Genomic DNA, 23,923 nt, shown 5'->3' on the forward strand with positions numbered 1-23,923 from the left:
AGCAGTACTCTGGGGGCCGCAGGAGAGGCCCCTGGACCTCTCCACACAGCTGATTTCTTCCTCCCCGGGGCTTCCATGGACACTGCTCACTCCCGGATTCGCCTCTGTAATTGTGTGGACACAGGTCCATCTAGTCAAAGCTATGGTTTTTCCAGTAGTCCTGTGCAGATGTGAGAGCTGGACTATAAAGAAAGCTGAGTGCCAAAGAATTGATGCTTTTGAACTGTAGTGTTGGGAGAAGACCCTTGAGAGTCCCTTGGACTGCAAGGAGATCCAACCAGTCCATCCTGAAGGAAATCAGTCCTGAATATTCATTGGAAGGACTGATGCTGAAGCTGAAACTCCAGTACTTTGGCCACCCGATGCAAAGAACTGACTCATTGGAAAAGACCATGATGCTGGGAAGGATTGAAGGTGGAAGGAGAAGGGGACAACAGAGGATGTCCACCACCAAGTTGGTGGACATGAGTCTGGGTCAACTCCAGGAGTTGGTGATGGACAGGGAGGCCTGGCATGCTGCAGTCCATGGAGTCACAGAGAGTCAGACACGACTGAGCGATGAACTGAACAACTTTTCACCAGATAGTGGGGGCCTTAGGGCCCAGTACTGATGATGTTTACCCCTCGACCCCAGTACAGGGCCTGGATTTTAGTAGATGCTCAGTGAACACTTGCTGTGCGGATGAGTGATTGGATATGACGCATGCTCTGTGGTCAGTAGACAGTTTCTGTAATGCTACATGCTTGTGCCACTCACACCTTCTGGTGTGACTCAGGTATGGACGTACTGTGCTCCCTAAATGAATCGCTGGACCTGTCCCTGGGTGTCAGGGGGTGGCTTTGGTCTCCTTATCGTCTCTGGGATAACCACGATGGAGCGTTGCGTTCTGCGGCCTGGACTCTACAAAGATGGAGACAGGTCCATGCGGTCTGCACGCCTTCCCTCCCCCACCAGGAGGAGGACTCGACCTTGCTGTTGACTAGTTTTAAAGTAGAGGCTTTCAAAACAAGATCGGGAAGGGAGCAAGTCACGCCATCTCCTCCCTAAGTAACACTGAGCGATGACTTCACCGCTGTTTCCTTTTAGGTGGGAATAGACCCATCTCCAAGGGCTGGGGCCAGGATCTGGTGAACAGCACATGTGAAACAGCACAGTGCCAGGCATACAGTTGGTGCTCCATACGTGTTGGCAGTACTCCTTAGTTACCTCAAGGTGCGAATGAATGCCAGTGAAGGCGGTGGTGGTGCTGGGCGTGTGGAGAGAGACAAGGAGGGAGAGAGGTCGGGAGGGAGGAGGAGACAGCTAAGACCCGGCTGGCGGTACCTCCCTGGTCCGACAAAACACGCTCTGTGACTCGGGGGGCATCACTTGGAGTCTTCTCCGGCTTTGGGAGGGGGTGTAATCTGAGGTGCGGGGCTCTTTTCCAGGCCCATAGCCACAGCCCACGGGAGCACTCAACCAGGTCACTAAGGGAGGTTGTTGTCTGCTCTCCTCTGTTTTTCGGGTCTGAACAAAGTTCCAGAGATGGAATCGTTTCTGTATTGATCACTCCCGGCACATCAATTGCACACCTACTGTCTAGCCAGGGGATACAAAGATGAATTAGATTCAGTTCCTGTTCACCCCCAAGGAGTTCCCAACCTACTTGCAGAAACAAGGTAAAAACTCAGAAAAAGTTAAGTCTTAATCCAAGAGTTGAATCACAGCTCAGAACATTCCTCCCACGAGGGCAGCACACGACTTGTGCCTGGTGAGCAGCTCGGTGAGCTGCAGCTGCGAAGGAGGGAGCTGGGCAGAGTGGGCCTCTGAGACGGGCACGATGAGGCTGTGATGGAACCCGGGCTCCAAGGACAGTGTTCTGGGGGAGCCGTGGAGAAACGGACGTCGTCCTCTGCGGTCGCTGGGGAGACAGGTCTGAATGGCAAGGAGGCCAGAAGCCTGGGCAGGCAGGCCCTCAAGGCCGAAGCTGAGAGCTGGGGAATGTATTTGGAACTAGAGGTAACTTTTGAGCAGGGAGCGACACCACGTGGGTGACGTTTCTAGCACTTCTACTGAAGACTTCCCTGAGTGCTCACACCTGCACTGTGAGTGTGAGACCGCCCTGGGTGGAAATGGGGTGTCCCTACCTGGAGGCTCTTCCTGCACCTCCAAGACCATCAGGGCCTGGTTGCCGCTCCCTCGGTCCCAAGTCCTATTTCCTCAGGCTATTTTCTCAACCCTTTCGTTGCTAGAAAGGATCACAGTTTCATCTGGTCTTTGCAACAGCTCCTTGCAGAGGGTAGAGCAGGGTTAAGTCAGTCGCAGGTCTGGGGGCTTCCTGGACTCACATCCAGGTTTCCTGAGACAGGTTCAGGGCACTGAATCCTATTGCACAGCAGTTCCGGGAGTCACACCTGGTTGGATACAAAAATTCGGTACAAGCTGAAATCTTTGCCTTTAAGAGCATCTTTGTTGTTGTTCGGTTGCTAAGTCGTATCTGACCCTTTGCGACCCCATGGACTGTAGCCTGCCAGGCTCCTCTGTTCATGGGGTTTCCCAGGCAAGAATACTGGAGTGGGTTGCCATTTCCTTCTCCGGGGGATCTTCCCGACCCAGGGATTGAACCTGCATCTCTGACATTGGCAGGCAGATTCTTTACCACTGAGCCAGCAAGGAAGCCCACCTTACATCTTCAGAATAGAAGCCATTTCCCCAATTTTGTCTTCAGAATAGCTGACAGGCATTTAGGACATGATTCAAAAAAGAGATGATAGTCAAGGCATTCAAGAAAAAGTTGCCGTCGACTCCTCCCTGACCCCAAGAGGCTGGGCTTTGGCTGTGAGCCTCAGTATGGGACTGGTGACCAGTGTGCAGCAGCCGAGCAATCAATTGGCCATTGGACCCCCAAACGGAGCCCCCTGTCCAGTGGGCCTAATGGCAGAGATGGGGGGTTATTGCTGGGAGCAAATGGTTGCCATGGATACAGCTGGCTAGGTAGCCTCAGGGCCCCACTGAATCGACCCAGGCAAAGGCCCACTTCAACCCCTCTGTGGCCCTTTTCGAGCCAGGCCTGGAGACCATCCAAGAAGCTAAATAAGTAGGAAAGTGAGGAGACAGCAACCCAATTTGGCAATTAGCCTGAATCAGGCCAGGCAAGATAGATTTTCAACTTCAAGGAAATTGGCAAGAAGAGCAGAGGGAACCCTTACATTTTTCTTTTCCATTCTGGGTCTCTTTCCAGTGAGCGGAAAAATCTATTTTGCAAAATATATGGGCCCAGAAAGAACCCAAACCTAGGAGAGTTTTTGCCGTTTGATGTATCGCCCCCTTTATTTAAAATGATGAAAGAGAGAAAATGTTTTTCAAAGTGACATCATTTATCTTATGATAATCAATGAAACCCTCATAAACTAATATATTAAAGAAAACATTTAAGTTCAAACCAAGCAGAACTGTGAGAGGTCATTGTAGGAGCCCCAAGGCTCTGAGGGGAGGCTTCGTAGTCTCCTTGGTTCCCCTTTCTGAGGTCTGTTGTGTTGGTCATTTAAACTGGACCCTCTTTTCTGCCATCCAAGGAAGCTTGCTGTGGTTGTTGTTGCGTTGCTCAGTCGTGTCCAGCTCTTTGTGACCCCATGGACTGCAGCACGCCAGGCTTCCCTGTCCTTCACCATCGCCCAGAATTTGCTCTGACTCATGTCCATTGAGTTGGTGATGCCATTCAACCATCTCATTCTCTGCTGCCCCCTTCTCCTCCTGCCCTCAGTCTTTCCCAGCATCAGGATCTTTTCCACTGAGTCAGCTCTTCGCATCAGTTGGCCAAAATATTGGAGCACCAGCTTCAGCATCAGTCCTTCTAATGAATATTCAGGGTTGATTTCCTTTAATGTTGGTTTCCTTTAGAATCAGTGGCCAGGGCGGCTGATCACTAATAAACCACAGGGCCGACTGCTCACGGCCCTTCCCCAGCTGGTACTCTCATAAATATCACGGCACCAACTTGACACCCTGTGCGTGGGACTCACCTTGCTTATTGCTGAGGGATTGGGGGGCCACAACACCTCTGCCCATGTCTCTGGGCTCTTTTCTTTTCCACAGAAGCCAGCCAGGCAGGTTTGATTTTCCTGGAAATCCTTGGCCGGTAGAACATGGGGCCTCAGGCAAAAGTGAATTCACCCTTCCCCTGCATCGCTGTTCAAGGCCCGTGTTGTTTCTTCACGTTCTCCTGACTCCCCTGGCACAGAGGAGGCTGGCAACGAGCCTTCCCTCTCCCCGCTGCGTCCACAGCCTGCAGGGGAAGCCGCACCACACAGAGTCCATCAGAATTGCTTCCCATCCTTTTCCATTTTCTGTAGTTTGTGACCCAGTTTGGCCTGCAGATGCCCCCGGTGCAATGAAAAGCCACTGCGCCAGTAGGCTTGCCTTCTTGTTTGGGGCTAAGTTTCCTGAAGACTCAGGGAGGGAAGCTGCCTTGTGTCCTGTTTGGAATAAGAAGGCATCAAGAAAGGTTTAGTTTTATGTGGGTTGTTATGTGGGAGCAGAGGGGCTGTTGGGGCTTCTCTAGTGGCTCAGACGGTAAAGACTCTGCCTGCAATGCAGGAGACCCACGTTCAATCCCTGGGTCTGGAAGATCCCCTGGAGAAGGGATTGGCTACACACTCTAGTATTCTTGCCTGGGAAATTCCAAAGACAGAGGAGCCTGGCGGGCTACTGTTCATAGGGTTTCAAAGAGTCAGACATGACTCAGCGACTTTCACACACGCACAGAGGTGGTGTCTCCTTTGTGGCCATGATCTGAGGGCACTAGAAAGCTTGCTGCCACCAAATACCTTAGCAAAACGTCTCAGTACCTGAAGCTTCACCATGGTTTATGCATAAGGTTAAGCATTTTTGCTTGCTTTAATGTATATATATGTATCTTGATGTCTCTGTTTTTGAGACTTCATGGGGTCACGAAGAGTCGGACACGACTGAGCGACTTCACTTTCACTTTTCACTTTCATGCATTGGAGAAGGAAATGGCAACCCACTCCAGTGTTCTTGCCTGGAGAATCCCAGGGACTGGGGAGCCCGGTGGGCTGCTGTCTATGGGGTCACACAGAGTCAGACACGACTGAAGCGACTTAGCAGCAGCAGCAGCAAGCATCTTCTTGTAAGATCTAAGACCTCTTGTGGGCAACAGTGAGTCTGTAGACTCCAAGGGTGAATGAGTGGGTAGAAGTTTTCTCCTCTGAGGACTAGGGCAATAGAACTTTCTCTTTAGCCTCTTCCCTGGACCCTGGGGGTATTCGAGGCTCCTAGGACACCATGGACACTTCTCCTGGCTTCACTTCAAATAACGTTCTAACTATATTTCAAACACCAGCAGGCTCAATCCTTTCAGACACTAACTGACTCATTTCTTCCTCTAGAATATGTTATATGAAAGTGGGAATTTGTCAGTGCTAGAACAAAACCTCTAGAACATAGTAAGAACTCAAAATATGTTGAATGAAGGGGTAATTCCTCTGAACAATCTTATCTTGTTACCATGATTACCTTCATTTTAGAGAGAAGCCAACTCTACTTTAGAAAGTTTAAGTCATGGTTTCAAAATCTCCCAGTATGTTTGTTGTGAAGCTGAGATTTAAATCAGAGCTACATGGTCCTAAAGCAGTGTTCATAACTACAAGTCCTCAGAGTGGCTGAACAGTGGGAAACTCATGGAGGATCTCTACGTGAGGGTGGGGCTGAGACTAGGGAGGCCGAACCAAGTCCGTGCCAAGAGGATCAGAACAAATCTGCTCCTGTGTTCTGACTCTTTGTTGTGCTGTTGAATTGCTAAGTCGTGTCCAGCAGTTTGCAACCTTGGACTGTAGCCCGCCAGGCTCCTCTGTCCATAGGATTTTCCGGACAAGAATACTAGAGTGGGTTGCCATTTCCTTCACCAGGGGATCTTCCTGACCCAGGGGTCAAACTTGAGTCTCCTGCATTGGCAAGTGGATTCTTTACCACTGAGCCACCAGGGAAGCCTGTCCTTACTCTTATACTTGCTCCAAGTACATGTATGGGTCAGAAGTAGATTAACCTGATGATAGAGTCAAAATTAAAGTTCTAGCCCAAAAGACTGGTTATGTGATGACAGAACGATGTACTATGGCCATCCCAACCCCAGTGGCAATGGCAACGATTTCCACCAGTGGGAACCAGTGGAAGTGCCAGAAATGTCTTTTGTCTTGAAGCAGGCGATCTACAAGAAATGTGCTACATGGCTTCGTAACACGTAAAACAACATGTCACCCTCCATACTGAGTATATACACTTGGGGAAGTGGGAAGAAGGCCAGAAGGAGGAAATGCCTCAAAACTCCCCAGAGTGAAACTCTTCAGGACTATTTATTTATTCTCTAGTTGGTCAGTAGGTCCTGGGTCTTATCTTAAGCTACATGAAAACCTCCCTGATACCTCCTGTTATGATGAGCTCACAGTGGAGGACTGATACACACATATTAATATAGGAGCTAATTTAATATTACAAATACTTTGAGGGGTCGCAAAATAAATGTTTAAAAAAAAAAAGCTCTTGGAAGACAAAGTCTGTGTCCTTTTCTTTGTCTCTCTGGGCCTAGTGCAAGGACTGGCATGTAACAGTGTGCAAGTGATGTTTGCTGAAGAAAATGAATGGCTGAATTCTTTGGTTTGACATCGATTCCAAGGACTCTGGCTCTTACGGCACTGATGCGGAGTTGGTGGTGAGGGTGGGTGTGTAGTAGAACCTTCTACTAGAAAAGGGTTACTCTCTTGGAGCTGGATTAATCTGAACTATTGCTTTACCCTACCTCTAAGGACATCCTTCAGCTCCAGACTCTTCTCAGTTCCAGGTAGGAACTGGGGAAAACCTGCCCCATTGGGGATGAGCTCAGCTTCTACTTGGTCCTGCTGATTCTTATCCCAGAGCAGTAGCTCCCAAGATTGTCAGTTCCTTCAACCTTTTAAAGGGAAATTTAAACTCTGTAACTTGTACATAAAACACCCCTGTTTTCATGTTTACAACTACAGTAGTGACTGCGATTTTCCCTAAAAATATTATCTTTCCTTAATAAAGAGTGAAAGAATTTTTAGTTGGGAAACAAGGCGGCTAAGAATAGAGACTGTATTTCCCAGCCTCCCTTGCAGCCAAGGGTTGCCATGTGACTCCAATGCGGCCAATAGAATGAAAGGTGGAAATGAAGTCTTGCCCTTAGGGTGAGGGGTGTGCCCTTGCCTTCCTCTCCCCAGTGTTCCTCCTGGCAGCGGTGCGGACGTGCTGGTGACCACTCAGAAGTATATGGACAAAATAAACACCCTGGACAGGAGGAGACAGGGACTTACACCAGCTTAGATATGACGTGATATAGAAATATGGTTCTGGGAGGAGCCAAGATGGCGGAGGAGTAGGATGGGGAGAACACTTTCTCCCCCACAAATTCATCAAAAGAGCATTTAAACGTCGAGTAAATTCCACAAAACAACTTCTGAATGCCGGCAGAGGACATTAGGCACCCAGAAAAGCAGCCCAACTCTTCGAAAGGAGGTAGGAAAAAATATAAAAGACAAAAAAAGAGACAAAAGAGGGAGGGACGGAGTTCCGTCCCGGGAAGGGAGTCTTAAAAAGAGAGAAGTTTCCAAACACCAGGAAACCCTCTCACTGCCGAATCTGTGCCGAGCTTTGGAAGCACAGAGGGCAACATAAAAGGGAGGGGAAAAAAATAAACAATTAAAAATCGCGGATTGTGAGCCCTACGGTAACTCCCCCAGCGGAGAAGCAGCGCAGACGCCTGCACACGGCATTAGCAAGTGGGGGCTGGGCAGGGAAGTGCGGCGCGGGCTGTGTCCCTTGGAGTAAGAATCGGGCCGAATGTCCTGAGCGCTATCTGAGCGAAATAATTTGGGCTAGCAAACCAGACTGTGGGATATCTACCACGCGAAAAGCCAGCCCTAACCTAAGACACCGCCAGGCCCGCGCACAGAACAAAGGACTGAACAGATATAGCCGGCTGCAGACCTTCCCCCTCCGGTGACAGGCAGCCAGAGCCGGAAGGGGGACATCACAGCCCCAGAGAGACACTATCTATAAAACTGTAAGCAGGCTTCTTTGCTAACTAAAACTTCTTGGGGGTCTGGACGGTCAACAGCTGCCTGAGAAGGTGCGCCGGTTTTACACCCAGATAACCGAGTGGCGGGGAGGCGATAAGTCGCAGCATTGGCGCCCGCCAAACACCTCATCACCTGAGCTGCTCGGATCTGGGAAGAACACAAAACACAGGCCCAACCGAGTCTGCGCCTCTGAGGACTACCCGAGTGCCTGAACCTGAGCGGCTTGGACCTGGGAGCTCAGCCCAGGGCCGGCCTCTGATTGTTCCCGGCGGAACAACCTAGAGCCCAAGCAGTGTGGGCACGGAGGCTACACGCGCCGTGAGCGGGGGGGGCAGACCCAGTGTGGCTGAGGCACTGCGAGCACACGCCAGTGTTATCTGTTTGCAGCATCCCTCCCTCCCTCCCCACAGCGCGGCTGAACAAGTGAGCCTAAATTAAAAAAAAAAAAAAAAAAAAAAATAGTGTCCTCAACCGTCCCCTTTGTGTCAGGGCGGGAACCAGACACTGAAGAGACCAGCAAACAGAAGAAGCTATAACAGAGGGAAACGCCTTGGAAGCTACAGGCCATAGATTAAAACCCTGTGGTTACTACGGATTACATAGGAAGGGGCCTATAGATCTTGAGAAATATAAGTCGGACCAAGGAACTGCCAAAAATGAACTGAACCCACAATACTCACAACAAAACCAGAGAAAGACCTAGATATATTTTTACTATTTTTACGATCAATCTTTCTTTCTTTCTTTTTTTTTTTTAATTAAAAAAAATTTTTTTTTAAGTCCTCTATTGTCCTTTAATTTTCACTCTTATAACTATTACTTTGCCAAAAAAAAAAGACCCTATTTTTTTTTTTTCTTCTTCAGCAAACTTCATATATATATTTTATAATTTTTTGACCGTGTTTTTTTTCTTTTTTCTTTTTCTTCTTTTCTTTAACATTGTATTTTTGAAATTCCAAACTCTACTCTAGATTTTTAATTTTAGCCTTTTGATATATGTTATCAATTTTGTACCTATAGTTTTTTTCATAATTTCTGTGACTTTTTTTTTTCCTCTGTTTCTTTCTCTTCTTCTTTTATATAACATCGTATATCTGCAATTCCAAACTCTACTCAAGATTTTTAATTTATGCTTTTTGGTATTTGATATCAATTTTGTATCTGTATTTTCTTTATAATTTTTGCGACATTGTTTTTGTTGGTTTGTTTGTTTTCTCTCTTTATTTTTCTTCTTCTTCTTCTTTTTTTTTTTTTTTAACGTTGTATTTTTGAAATTCCAAACTCTACTCTAGATTTTTAATTTTTGCTTTTTGGTATTAGTTATCAATTTTGTACCTGTAGTTTCTTTATTACTTTCACGACCTTGTTTGTTTTTCTTTGTTCGTTTTTTCTCTCTTTCTTTTCCTTCTTCTTTTCATTAACATCGCATTTTTGAAATTCCAAACTCTACTCTAGATTTCTAATTTTTGTTTTTATGTATTTGTTACCAATTTTATACCTTTAAGAACCCAATCTTCAGGACCCATTTTTCACTAGTGTACGAGATTACTGGCTTGACTGCTCTCTCTCCCTTTGGACTCTCCATTTTCTCCACCAGGTCACCTGTATCTCCTCCCTAACCCCTCTCTACTCTACCCAACTCTGTGAATTTCTGTGTGTTCCAGACGGTGGAGAACACTTAAGGAACTGATTACTGGCTGGATCTGTCTCCCTCCTTTTCATATCCCCCTTTTATCCTTCTGGCCACCTCTGTCTCCTGCCTCCTTCTTCTCTTCCCTGTATAACTCCGTGAACATCTCTGAGCGGTCCAGTTGTGGAGTGCACATAAGGAAGTGACTACTGGCTAGCCCACTCTCTCCACTGTTGATTCCACCTCATCTCATTTGGGTCACCTCTAACTCCCTCCTCCGTCTTCTCTTCTCCATGTAACGCTGTGAACCTCTCTGAGTGACCCTCACAGTAGAGAAACTTTTCATCTTTAACGTAGATGTTTTATCAGTGGTGCTGTATAGAAGGAGAAGTTTTGAAACTACTGTAAAATTAAGACCGATAACTGGAAGTAGGAGGCTTAAGTCCAAACCCTGACTCCAGGGAACTCCTGACTCCAAGGAACATTAATTGACAGGAGCTCATCAAACGCCTCCATACCGACACTGAAACCAAGCACCACACAAGGGCCAACAAGTTCCAGGGAAAGACATAACAAGCAAATTCTCCAGCAACAAAGGAACACAGCCCTGAGCTTCAAGATACAGGCTGCCCAAAGTCACCCCAAAACCATAGACATCTCATAACTCATTACTGGACATTTCATTACACTCCAGAGAGAAGAAATACAGCTCCATCCACCAGAACATCGACACAAGCTTCCCTAACCAGGAAACCTTGACAAGCCACCTGTACAAACCCACACACAGCGAGGAAACGCCACAATAAAGAGAACTCCACAAACTGCCAGAATACAGAAAGGACACCCCAAACTCAGCAATTTAAACAAGATGAAGAGACAGAGGAATACCCAGCAGATAAAGGAACAGGATAAATGCCCACCAAACCAAACAAAAAAGGAAGAGATAGGGAATCTACCTGATAAAGAATTCCGAATAATGATAGTGAAATTGATCCAAAATCTTGAAATTAAAATGGAATCACAGATAAATAGCCTGGAGGCAAGGATTGAGAAGATGCAAGAAAGGTTTAACAAGGACTTAGAAGAAATAAAAAAGAGTCAATATATAATGAATAATGCAATAAGTGAAGTTAAAAACACTCTGGAGGCAACAAATAGTAGAATAACAGAGGCAGAAGATAGGATTAGTGAATTAGAAGATAGAATGGTAGAAATAAATGAATCAGAGAGGATAAAAGAAAAACGAATTAAAAGAAATGAAGACAATCTCAGAGACCTCCAGGACAATATTAAACGCTACAACATTCGAATCATAGGGATCCCAGAAGAAGAAGACAAAAAGAAAGACCATGAGAAAATACTTGAGGAGATAATAGTTGAAAACTTCCCTAAAATGGGGAAGGAAATAATCACCCAAGTCCAAGAAACCCAGAGAGTCCCAAACAGGATAAACCCAAGGCGAAACACCCCAAGACACATAGTAATCAAATTAACAAAGATCAAACACAAAGAACAAATATTAAAAGCAGCAAGGGAAAAACAACAAATAACACACAAGGGAATTCCCATAAGGATAACAGCTGATCTTTCAATAGAAACTCTTCAAGCCAGGAGGGAATGGCAAGACATACTTAAAATGATGAAAGAAAATAACCTACAGCCCAGATTATTGTACCCAGCAAGGATCTCATTCAAGTATGAAGGAGAAATCAAAAGCTTTTCAGACAAGCAAAAGCTGAGAGAATTCTGCACCACCAAACCAGCTCTCCAACAAATACTAAAGGATATTCTCTAGACAGGAAACACAAATATGGTGTATAAATTCGAACCCAAAACAATAAAGTAAATGGCAACGGGGTCATACTTATCAGTAATTACCTTAAACGTAAATGGGTTGAATGCCCCAACCAAAAGACAAAGACTGGCTGAATGGATACAAAAACAAGACCCCTGCATATGTTGTCTACAAGAGACCCACCTCAAAACAGGGGACACATACAGACTGAAAGTGAAGGGCTGGAAAAAGATTTTCCATGCGAATAGGGACCAAAAGAAAGCAGGAGTAGCAATACTCATATCAGATAAAATAGACTTTAAAACAAAGACTGTGAAAAGAGACAAAGATGGTCACTACATAATGATCAAAGGATCAATCCAAGAAGAAGATATAACAATTATAAATATATATGCACCCAACACGGGAGCACTGCAGTATGTAAGACAAATGCTAACAAGTATGAAAGGAGAAATTAACAATAACACAATAATAGTGGGAGACTTTAATACCCCACTCACACCTATGGATAGATCAACTAAACAGAAAATTAACAAGGAAACACAAACTTTAAACGATACAATAGACCAGTTAGACCTAATTGATATCTATAGGACATTTCATCCCAAAACAATGAATTTCACCTTCTTCTCAAGCACACATGGAACCTTCTCCAGGATAGATCACATCCTGGGCCATAAAGCTAGCCTTGGTAAATTCAAAAAAATAGAAATCATTCCAAGCATCTTTTCTGACCACAATGCAGTAAGATTAGATCTCAATTACAGGAGAAAAACTATTAAAAAATCCAACATATGGAGGCTTAACAACACGCTGCTGAATAACCAACAAATCACAGAAGAAATCAAAAAAGAAATCAAAATTTGCATAGAAACGAATGAAAATGAAAACACAACAACCCAAAACCTGTGGGACACGGTAAAAGCAGTCCTAAGGGGAAAGTTCATAGCAATACAGGCACACCTCAAGAAACAAGAAAAAGTCAAATAAATAACCTAACTCTACACCTAAAGCAACTAGAAAAGGAAGAAATGAAGAACCCCAGGGTTAGTAGAAGGAAAGAAATCTTAAAAATTAGAGCAGAAATAAATGCAAAAGAAACAAAAGAGACCATCGCAAAAATCAACAAACCAAAAGCTGGTTCTTTGAAAGGATAAATAAAATTGACAAACCATTAGCCAGACTCATCAAGAAACAAAGGGAGAAAAATCAAATCAATAAAATTAGAAATGAAAATGGAGAGATCACAACAGACAACACAGAAATACAAAGGATCATAAGAGACTACTATCAACAATTATATGCCAATAAAATGGACAACGAGGAAGAAATGGACAAATTCTTAGAAAAGTACAACTTTCCAAAACTCGATCAGGAAGAAATAGAAAATCTTAACAGACCCATCACAAGCACGGAAATTGAAACTGTAATAAAAAATCTTCCAGCAAGCAAAAGCCCAGGTCCAGACGGCTTCACAGCTGAATTCTACCAAAAATTTAGAGAAGAGCTAACACCTATCCTGCTCAAACTCTTCCAGAAAATTGCAGAGGATGGTAAACTTCCCAACTCATTCTATGAGGCCACCATCACCCTAATACCAAAACCTGACAAAGATGCCACAAAAAAAGAAAACTACAGGCCAATATCACTGATGAACATAGATGCAAAAATCCTTAACAAAATTCTAGCAATCAGAATCCAACAACATATTAAAAAGATCATACACCATGACCAAGTGGGCTTTATCCCAGGGATGCAAGGATTCTTCAATATCCGCAAATCAATCAATGTAATACACCACATTAACAAATTGAAAAATAAAAACCATATGATTATCTCAATAGATGCAGAGAAAGCCTTTGACAAAATTCAACATCCATTTATGATCAAAACTCTCCAGAAAGCAGGAATAGAAGGAACATACCTCAACATAATCAAAGCTATATATGACAAACCCACAGCAAACATTATCCTCAATGGTGAAAAATTGAAAGCATTTCCTCTAAAGTCAGGAACAAGACAAGGGTGCCCACTTTCACCATTACTATTCAACATAGTTTTGGAAGTTTTGGCCACAGCAATCAGAGCAGAAAAAGAAATAAAAGGAATCCAAATTGGAAAAGAAGAAGTAAAGCTCTCACTGTTTGCAGATGACATGATCCTCTACATAGAAAACCCTAAAGACTCCACCAGAAAATTACTAGAACTAATCAATGACTATAGTAAAGTTGCAGGATATAAAATCAACACACAGAAATCCCTTGCATTCCTATACACTAATAATGAGAAAACAGAAAGAGAAATTAAGGAAACAATTCCATTCACCATTGCAACGGAAAGAATAAAATACTTACGAATATATCTACCTAAAGAATCTAAAGACCTATATATAGAAAACTATAAAACATTGGTGAAAGAAATCAAAGAGGACACTAACAGATGGAGAAATATACCATGTTCATGGATTGGAAGAATCAATATAGTGAAAATGAGTATACTACCCAAAGCAATCTATAGATTCAATGCAATCCCTATCAAGCTACCAACAGCATTCTTCACAGAGCTAGAACAAATAATTTCACAATTTGTATGGAAAAACAAAAAACCTCGAATAGCCAAAGCGATCTTGAGAAAGAAGAATGGAACTGGAGGAATCAACCTACCTGACTTCAGGCTCTACTACAAAGCCACAGTTATCAAGACAGTATGGTACTGGCACAAAGACAGAAATATAGATCAATGGAACAAAATAGAAAGCCCAGAGATAAATCCACGCACATATGGACACCTTATCTTCGACAAAGGAGGCAAGAATATACAATGGATTAAAGACAATCTCTTTAACAAGTGGTGCTGGGAACTCTGGTCAACCACTTGTAAAAGAATGAAACTAGAACACTTTCTAACACCATACACAAAAATAAACTCAAAATGGATTAAAGATCTAAACGTAAGACCAGAAACTATAAAACTCCTAGAGGAGAACATAGGCAAAACACTCTCTGACATACATCACAGCAGGATCCTCTATGACCCACCTCCTAGAATATTGGAAATAAAAGCAAAAATAAACAAATGGGACCTAATTAACCTTAAAAGCTTCTGCACATCAAAGGAAACTATTAGCAAGGTGAAAAGACAGCCTTCAGAATGGGAGAAGATAATAGCAAATGAAGCAACTGACAAACAACTAATCTCGAGAATATACAAGCAACTCCTACAGCTCAACTCCAGAAAAATAAATGACCCAATCAAAAAATGGGCCAAAGAACTAAATAGACATTTCTCCAAAGAAGACATCCAGATGGCTAACAAACACATGAAAAGATGCTCAACATCACTCATTATCAGAGAAATGCAAATCAAAACCACTATGAGGTACCATTTCACACCAGTCAGAATGGCTGCGATCCAAAAGTCTACAAGTAATAAATGCTGGAGAGGGTGTGGAGAAAAGGGAACCCTCTTACACTGTTGGTGGGAATGCAAACTAGTACAGCCACTATGGAGAACAGTGTGGAGATTCCTTAAAAAACTGGAAATAGACATGCCTTATGATCCAGCAATCCCACTGCTGGGCATACACACTGAGAAAACCAGAAGGGAAAGAGACACGAGTACCCCAATGTTCATCGCAGCACTGTTTATAATAGCCAGGACATGGAAGCAACCTAGATGTCCATCAGCAGATGAATGGATAAGAAAACTGTGGTACATATACACAATGGAGTATTATTCAGCCATTAAAAAGAATACATTTGAATCAGTTCTAATGAGGTGGATGAAACTGGAGCCTATTATACAGAGTGAAGTAAGCCAGAAAGAAAAACACCAATACAGTATACTAACGCATATATATGGAATTTAGAAAGATGGTAACAATAACCCTGTGTACGAGACAGCAAAAGAGACACTGATGTATAGAACAGTCTTATGGACTCTGTGGGAGAGGGAGAGGGTGGGAAGATTTGGGAGAATGGCATTGAAACATGTAAAATATCATGTATGAAACGAGTTGCCAGTCCAGGTTCGATGCACGATACTGGATGCTTGGGGCTGGTGCACTGGGACGACCCAGAGGGATGGAATGGGGAGGGAGGAGGGAGGAGGGTTCAGGATGGGGAACACATGTATACCTGTGGCGGATTCATTTTGATATTTGGCAAATCTAATACAGTTATGTTAAGTTTAAAAATAAAATAAAATTAAAAAAAAAAAAAGAAATATGGTTCTATCTTGGGTTTGTTCCTTATGGGTGGTATTGTAGCTAATTAATGTAGTAACCTAGTCCATTGTTTGAAATGCATGGCAGGTCAAATTAAGTTTATTTTTCAAGACAAATGTCGTCTTGTTGCATTTGGCTCAGCTCTGTTGCCCTCCCCTCTGGAAGAATTCTGTGAATTGGTGCTTTGAAGGGAAGGCCCAGTATCCACTCTTTGGAATTAATGCTTTCCTGGCAAAACCTGGAAGAGGTGTTGGGACTTTGGACCCCCTCTGACCCTGCCTCCTACCCCGCACAGTGGTCTGTGGTTAGTGTGGCAGGGGGCTGAAGGAATTCATGTGTTGGACGCCTATCTGGACTCCTCTAAATCAATCCAGGAGTTTGGAGCACGATTTCTTCTAGTTCTTCTCTTCCTCCTCCCCCATCTCTTCTGTTTTTTTTTTTTAAGAATCAAGATCCCGTGGAAAGGCCTCTGTTTCTGAGCAGCTGGCTGTGGGCTGATGGGAAAGGTTGGATGTGACGAGACCATGGGAGCAGATTGTACTTTTCTTTTGTTTTCTCTGTAGGAGGGTCATGAAGACGCTGCTGCTGTAGAAAACAAGGATCTTGAGACAGTGTCTCATCTGCAAAGGGAGGATTGGACTTACTGACCCTCTGCTGAGCATGAGGGTGACAAGGATGGGTACGCGTGGGGTCTGCTCTCAGGAGCTCAGGGTGGCAGCTGGGGAGACCTGGGAGAGCAGAGTCGGGGTTCAGTGGTCCTGGTGCTGATGTGCTCAGGGTAGAAGGCGCAGCAGAGGAGAGGGGAGGTCCCTGCACTCGGCTGGTGCGTGGACTCTGCTCAGAGGGCCTCCTGAGAGGACTGCACTCTCAGGCCAAGGAAACCTTCTGCCCCTGCACCATCCCCAGCTGCTGGTCAGCCCATTGTTCCTACACTCACTCCTCATTTCCTGAGCATCCGCTGTGTTCCAGGGACCATGAGAGGCCCCGGGGTTAGAATGTTGGGATGCTTGGGTCACGTGACCAGGAGGCGAAGAGTATAAAAGAGAGGCCAGGAGGGTCCCAGAGAAGCCAACCCTGACACTGTTGCTGTGGAACCAGTTCCAGCAGCCCCCAGAATCCCAGCTGCTTCTTATTTGTTGAATCCACTGCAGTCAGTCCAGGCCTGTTTCCGAGGGGTCTCGTGCGAACAAATGACATGTGTGTGGTGTTCTCTGTCGCTTCAGTTGTGTCCGACTCTTCTAGACCCCATGGACTCTAGCCCGCCAGGTTCCTCTGTCCATGGGATTCTCCAGGCAAGAATACTGGGGTGGGTTGCCATGCCCTCCTGCAGGGGATCTTCCTGCCCAGGGAAGGAACCTGAGTCTCTTATGTCTCCTGTGCTGGCAGGGGGTTCTTCACCACAAGTGCCACCCGGGAAGCCCTGTGAGTGGGTAAGTGTCAAAGAATAGTGTTTAGGGTGGGCTAAGGACACAGGGCGGTCTGGGTCACTGTACTGGACATTTCCAGAACTTTCCACCCTTCTTCATCTGTGCAGGTCCTGGGAGGTGGGCCCGGGAGTTCTCGATGCACCTTCTTGTCCTCTGGCTTCTAGCAGGGCTGAACCAGTCCTAGTCTCTGCCGGGAGATAGAGGCAGGGGCGGGAGTGAAGTCAGGGTGCTCCTTCCCTCCTTGGGTGGGTCACCCTTTGGAGTAGCTGAGTTCACCTAACAAAGGCAAGCTCTCGCCAAGTTCTGGAACCCGTCTTCTTCTCTGGACCCAGGGAGGGATCTGCCCTCCTTTGCTGTTTCCCCTTAGCCCTGTCTATGCTTTGTGAGAGTCCCTTCCCATGCTCTCCCTGGGGTACCCTGATGGGTGCCATCTGTTTCTTCTGTGGACTGACCATGCTGCTCCCTAACGCACCCTTGGGCCCCATCTTGGTGGTAGGAGATCTCTCAAATCGTATCAGTGCCTCTGAAATAGGTGCTTTTACATTGCTGGGTCCTCACAGAACCTCACACTGGAGACAGGAGGAAAATGAAAAGCGGGAGAAGCTCCCCCAACCAGCAAGCCTCGGCCGGCATCTGTGACCTTACACAGGGCAGCCCCCGCTCTGGCAAGGGCAGTGACTCTCCTCTGGAGCTCCCTGGGATGCAGGGACTGGTCCACACAGCCTCCCGGAGCTTCCACTGGACCCTCTGCCTCCCCGCTCCCCCACCACGCCACCATCCCCAGCCAGCAGCGGCCCTTTGTTCCACACTAACGAAGCATGTTCTACGGGGAGCTGGGGGTTCCACTTCGATTTTCAGGACCTACAAATAACGCCCCACAGCACATTGTTTGCTCGAAATTACCCAGAGTCCAGCTCTTCCGCGCTCCTTCTGTGCTATGGAGAGCAGCCGCAGTGACAATCGATGGGTTTTCCATGGTCTCTGACTGTCCACTAGCCCCGATTTTGCTGGCTTTCTTTTGCTTATGCAGTCCCAGCTGTGATTATCAATAGGAGCATTCAAACCACTCCTGATTCTGATTGTAGCAACAGTAATAAGATTTTTTTTTTTTTTTGATGGGAGGATGGGGGTGGTCAATCTACCGCTGTCTGCAAGGTCCCAGTCTCTGGACTGAAGGAGGGTAGGTGAGAGAGCAGAGAGCAGGGGCTGGGGAAGGGAGAGAGCGTGAGAGCTGACAGTGCGAGGAGCCCCCGGAGGAGGGAGGAGAGGGCCATGAGCTGCTGCACTTCAAGCTAACCGAGTCTCTGAGCCCAGGCTCTCTGCCTTCACAGCCCAAACCCCTCTCTCCAGCTGTTCCCTGTCACCCTTTAAATCCTTTAAATATAGGCAGACAAAACCAGCTCTTTGCAGGGTAAATGAACATGTCCTAGCAATTACCACGGCTTTCTGATGATGCAAGTGCAGGGGGCTTGTGCATTGGGTCTGGGGGAGAGAAAATGAACTTCAGAATTATACACCCGATTTTTGAAAGTCTGAAAGCAAAAGGAAACTATTTTCCTGGTCCAGTGGGGGTTGGTATGCCACCAACTGATTTGCATTTCCCAAGCTACATGAGAAATTTCATTTCAGTTCTCCAATCAAACCCATGTTTCCTTAGCAAGCATCTTGGCATTTAATCTATGCAAACATTCTTATCCATTCCTCTTAGAACCCACCTAAACAAATGTTTCGATGTATGATGCTGTTGGATATTCAGAACTAGTCACTAGCTTGTCCGGGACACTAAGTGAGCCTAAAAATAGCTTGGGGCCTAGGAGTGAAGGTTGCATAGATATACATGATGAATATTGCTGGTAGAAGTTCTAATTCAGGTCAGACACGGCCATCGGAGACATGCAGAATTCAATCCGTTATTATGTTAATATCCATACAAGTTGCATAACCCTAACAGAGAGGTAGCATGAAAAATAAATCAGAATGGAATGGAGTGGCAAATAGACTATTGAACCCAGTGAAACATGAGGTTACCTGAGGAGAGGCTGCAGATACTGCCTGACTTAAAAATTAGCTAAAATCATAACCCAGGACCCCATGGACACTCCATTCTTGGAGTTTTGAAAACCAGGAGCAGTGACTGCAAGCATGGCTTTAGCCTGGACACTACATTTGCAGACAAAAGTCTGATCAAATTCTGGTTAAAGCTCTTGGTCACTTAAGAAATCTCTCCAGTAGAGGCAAGGAAAAAAAAAATGTCTAGGAAAGTAACTCCCACATTTGTTTAGGGAAATATTGTTTCTTTAAAGCACAAGCATGTTTTAACTCAGAAATTTTTAAAATTAGGAATGTTTAAAAGAATCAAATTGGTAGCATTGGTTTTTTCTTCACAGCAAGGAATTCTCTGCATATTTGGCATCTTAATTTTGTAATGTTGAAGAGCATTTGTCTTCTGTAGGAACAGTTCAGTCTTGTAAGCTTAGTTTAAAATGGGAACAGAGTGATTCATGAGGCTTGTGATCTTAAATGGAAATTTTATAAAATTAACATACAGAGTTAAAACATTTAGGAGTACTTAGGTTCCCCATACTCAGAAGTTTAATTTATTAGATTTATAAGAATGTAAGCAGTTGGGAGGTTTTTGTTTATTAAATCAGTCAAATGAAGTGCTTAAAAAGGAAAGAGAATGTAGTAAATTTATAACTGCAGTTTAAAATGTTTAAAGGAATTTAATTAACTAAGTTTATAAATGGAATCAACCATGAATCAAAGTCTCCCTTAAAGTGGTTGTTAAAATGTGTTAGACTCGCAGATAGAATAATGAGATTTATAAACTAAATGTAAAAGTCTAAGTTAGAAGCAGGTTTTTAAATTTGGCTCTTTAAGGAGAAACAGTAGAACATGGTGGTTAGGAGCTTGGTTGCTGAAGCCAAACTGCCAGGGTTTAAAATTGGCCCTGCTATTGAATTGCTGTGTGATTCTGGACAGGTAGAGTCACCCGGCTGTGCCTCAGTATTCTTACCTGTAAAATGGACATGCCAACATTAATAGCAGAATACTAACAGCTCATTAAATAAGATAGTAGATGTAAGCTCTTAGAATAATCCCTGATACATAATCACTCATTAAACATTAGCACTCACTAGTAACAAATGGAAGAATCTTATATCCTAAACAACACCTGAAATGATCTTTTCTGCATACAAAAATCCGCCTATGAGAACATCAAAAGACCTCACGCAGTGACATGTGTCTGCATAAAGTGTTTCTGACACAGTCTAAAGAAGTCCTTTGAAATGTGAAAAAATTCAGCCAGTTAAGGTTTTTTCCCCCTTAGTTCTAAGTACTTGGCACTAAGCTGCCTAACACGTCTGGTCTCATCACACGTCAAAAGTGCTGGTTCAGGCAGCACCATCTCCAGGTGTGGCTCTAGCCCTTGTCTCTGTTCCAGTGGCATCTGTGAGCCTCATGCATTTCTAGTCTAAGCCTATGCGGAATCAGAACACTGGGTTAGCACTTCATTAGCGAACAATCAGGGGCTTCCCTGGTGGCTCAGATGGTAAAGAATCTGCCTGCAATGCTGGAGATCTGGGTTCGATTCCTGGGTCAGGAAGATCCCCCAGAGAAGGGAATGGCAACCCACTCTAGTATTCATGCCTGCAGGATCCCATGGACAGAGGAGCCTCGTGGGCTACAGTCCATGCGTTTGCGAAGTCGGTCACAACTAAAGCAATTAACACTTCAACTTTCTCATTAACAACTAGACTTCTAGGCTCACTTTACGAGACTTATGTTCATCCTGTGCAGCATGTGGAAGCAATCCCATGCTCAGACAAACCCTCCAGTCTTCAATTTCAAATTTTGACAATGAACTGGTACTTCCAAAGAGCTACTGAATTTTAGGAGACACTCCATGAACCCAGGAGACTCAGCATATAGTCATCCCTTTCTTGCTCCATTCTTTTTTATATTCTGTGCATTCGGCTGAACACAGTTTGAAATTGCTAGGAAAACTGGAAACACATTCTTTCCATGAGGTGTGCACAGAGAGGCTGGTTAAAAAACAACAACAACAACAGGTAATTAAAGGTTTGGGGCAGGAAGAAAGAGAAAGATGTGTTAAGGCTTGGGATTAGATATAAAATTATTCAGGATGCAAACGTAGCTCGAATCACCAACGAATTTGAAACACCAAGGAATCTATTTTCATGCCAACCATCTTCAAATGTGAAAGACAACTATACTTAAAACCTCAGTGTGGTAAAGTTAGACGAGGCCTTGATTGTCATCTTAACCAAATACACCCATTTTAGAGATGATGGAACTGAGGTCTGGAAATCACACTGGTGACTTGCCCTGGGTCAGATTTGAGCAACTTAATCATAGACCCCAGATGACAACTCGAGGCCCTGTGCTTCAGGGCTCCTTCCAGTCCACCATATTGCTCTTCCGGCTCAAGTACAGATTGAGCAGGGTTTCTAGGGGGGGATGAATATGTTTTGGATCTAGAGAAAGGAGGTAGTTGCACAATGGTGTGAATGTACTTAGCGCCACTGACTGGTATGCTTTAAGATGGTTAATTTTAGGTCACACGAATTTCACCTCAATAAAACAGCATCCTTAAAAAAAGAATACAGTGAGAATGGATTATGTCAGGGCCCACTATAAATTGTGCAGGAATAAATCCACTTGAGCAGTGTTAACCTCCCAAGGCCAATGATATTAATTCAGTCCCCCAACATCACGGTGGTCCGCGGCACAGCACTGGTAAATAAGGCTCTCTGTGTTGGCTTTCATCTCTCTCCAGTTTTAAGACCAGCACTGTTGTTTCCAGGGTGCAGTAATGTCAGGGAATTATATTTAAGCCATCCTTAACTCCTCCAGCCCACATTGATCTTTCCCTTCTCTGAAACGCCAGCACTTACAGCCTGAACCAGATGATTTAGAACTTAATTATGTTCTATCTTGTGCTGTTCTCTAATTGTTTGATGTAGGATCACCTTGTCTTACAATAAGACTCGAAGAACTTTGAAATTAGAGATTCCAGCTTATATCCGTGTATTCATGCACTCATTCATACATGCATTTAATAAATACTTTTCACCACCGATTAAGTGCCAGGTGTTGGAGATACGAGAGTATAACGTGCCGACTGATGACAAGAAGCTCAGGGTCTGTGTACTCTCTCCCCTTGGTGCCTGGTGTGAGTCCACGCGCATCTGGGCTCATGGTGGAGAGACTGCTCACTCCAGATTCTCTCCTCTTGCACCCCCTCTTCCAGCAAGTGGCATCCCAGCTCTCAGTCACAGCGTCGGTTGTCTCCGCATCTCTGCACCCAGTGATGCTCCTTGCCTGGGCCCTGCCACTGCTCTCAGCCCAATCTCCTGCCCCCTGTTCCTCTCCTCAGCACACACAGAAAGATCTTTCTCAAATGCAGATCCGAGTCCATCACTTCCTCATTTTAAAACTCTCCACTGGTCTCTTGGGCTTCCCTGATAGCCTAGCTGGTAAAGCCGGCTGCAATGCAGGAGACCCTGGTTCGATTCCTGGGTCAGGAAGATCCCCGGGAGAAGGGGTAGGCTACCCACTCCAGTGTTCTTGGGCTTCCCTGGTGGCTCAGCTGGTGAAGAATCTGCCTGCAATGCAGGAGACCTGGGTTCGATCCCTACGTCGGGGAGATCCCCTGGAGGAGGGGAAGGCTACCCGCTCCAGTATTCTGGCCTGGAGAATTCCATGGGCTGTGTAGTTCATGGGGTCACAAAGAGTTGGACATGACTGAGCGAATATACATAGACTGGCCTCTCAGTGCCCTTAGGAGAGATGAGGCCCAAACCCCTAGTCAGTCTGCTAAGCCTCTTATGAATCACACCTTCACGATTCCTCCAGCCTCATCTCTCCCATTTCCCCCATCATCCATTGTCCGAGATCCAGCTGAACTTCTAACAGATCCTGAACTATGCCCAGCAACCTCCTGCCTCAATCCTCTGCACATGCCCTCCCTCCACTCCCACCCCCTAACCTGCTAACTCCAGCTCATCCTCAGACTTTAGCTCAGATGTTGCTTCTTTCCCGCTGATCTCCAGTCCTGACCTCCATCAAGAGCTCAGGAGCTGGACTGCGGCCTCCACTTCTCTTGCTAATGTCCTTACCACGCTGCACCAGAACACTCTGTTACCCTGTCTGTATCCCCTCTCATCCTCTGTATGCATGTTCATGTTCGTGTCTGATTCTTCTCAACACCATGAACTGTAGTCCTGCAGGTTTCTCTGTCCATGGGATTTCCCAGGCAAAGATACTGGAGTGGGTTGCCACTTACAACACCAGGGAATCTTCCCGATGCAGGGATTGAATCAGCGTCTCTTGTGTCTCTTGCATTGGCAGGTGGATTCTTTTACCACTGCTCTACCTGGGAAGCCCATACTCTAGACTATTCATTCTATGAGGGCAGAGACTAATTCAGCTTGTTTATTACTGTCATCCCAGGGCCTGTATCGAATAAATGCCCAGTAAATACCTGTTGATGTGATTGAGTTGGATGACATTGAAGATACAGAAAAAAATCCCCACCTGGATGGCCATACATCCCTCAGGTAGGAACTCTCTCCTCTCCAGTGAGATAATTTGCAGAGACCCGCTCCATGACTTTAACTCTCTTATGAAAGAACTCTCTCTCTCCAGCATGTCAGGGACACTTGGCTCTGAATGTGGCAATCTGGAGCAAACCTGAGAGCCAGAGTGAAGGAGTCTGGAGCTGCTGGAGG

Source organism: Bubalus bubalis, chromosome 22, assembly GCF_019923935.1.
Source record: "Bubalus bubalis isolate 160015118507 breed Murrah chromosome 22, NDDB_SH_1, whole genome shotgun sequence".
NCBI lineage: Eukaryota > Metazoa > Chordata > Mammalia > Artiodactyla > Bovidae > Bubalus > Bubalus bubalis.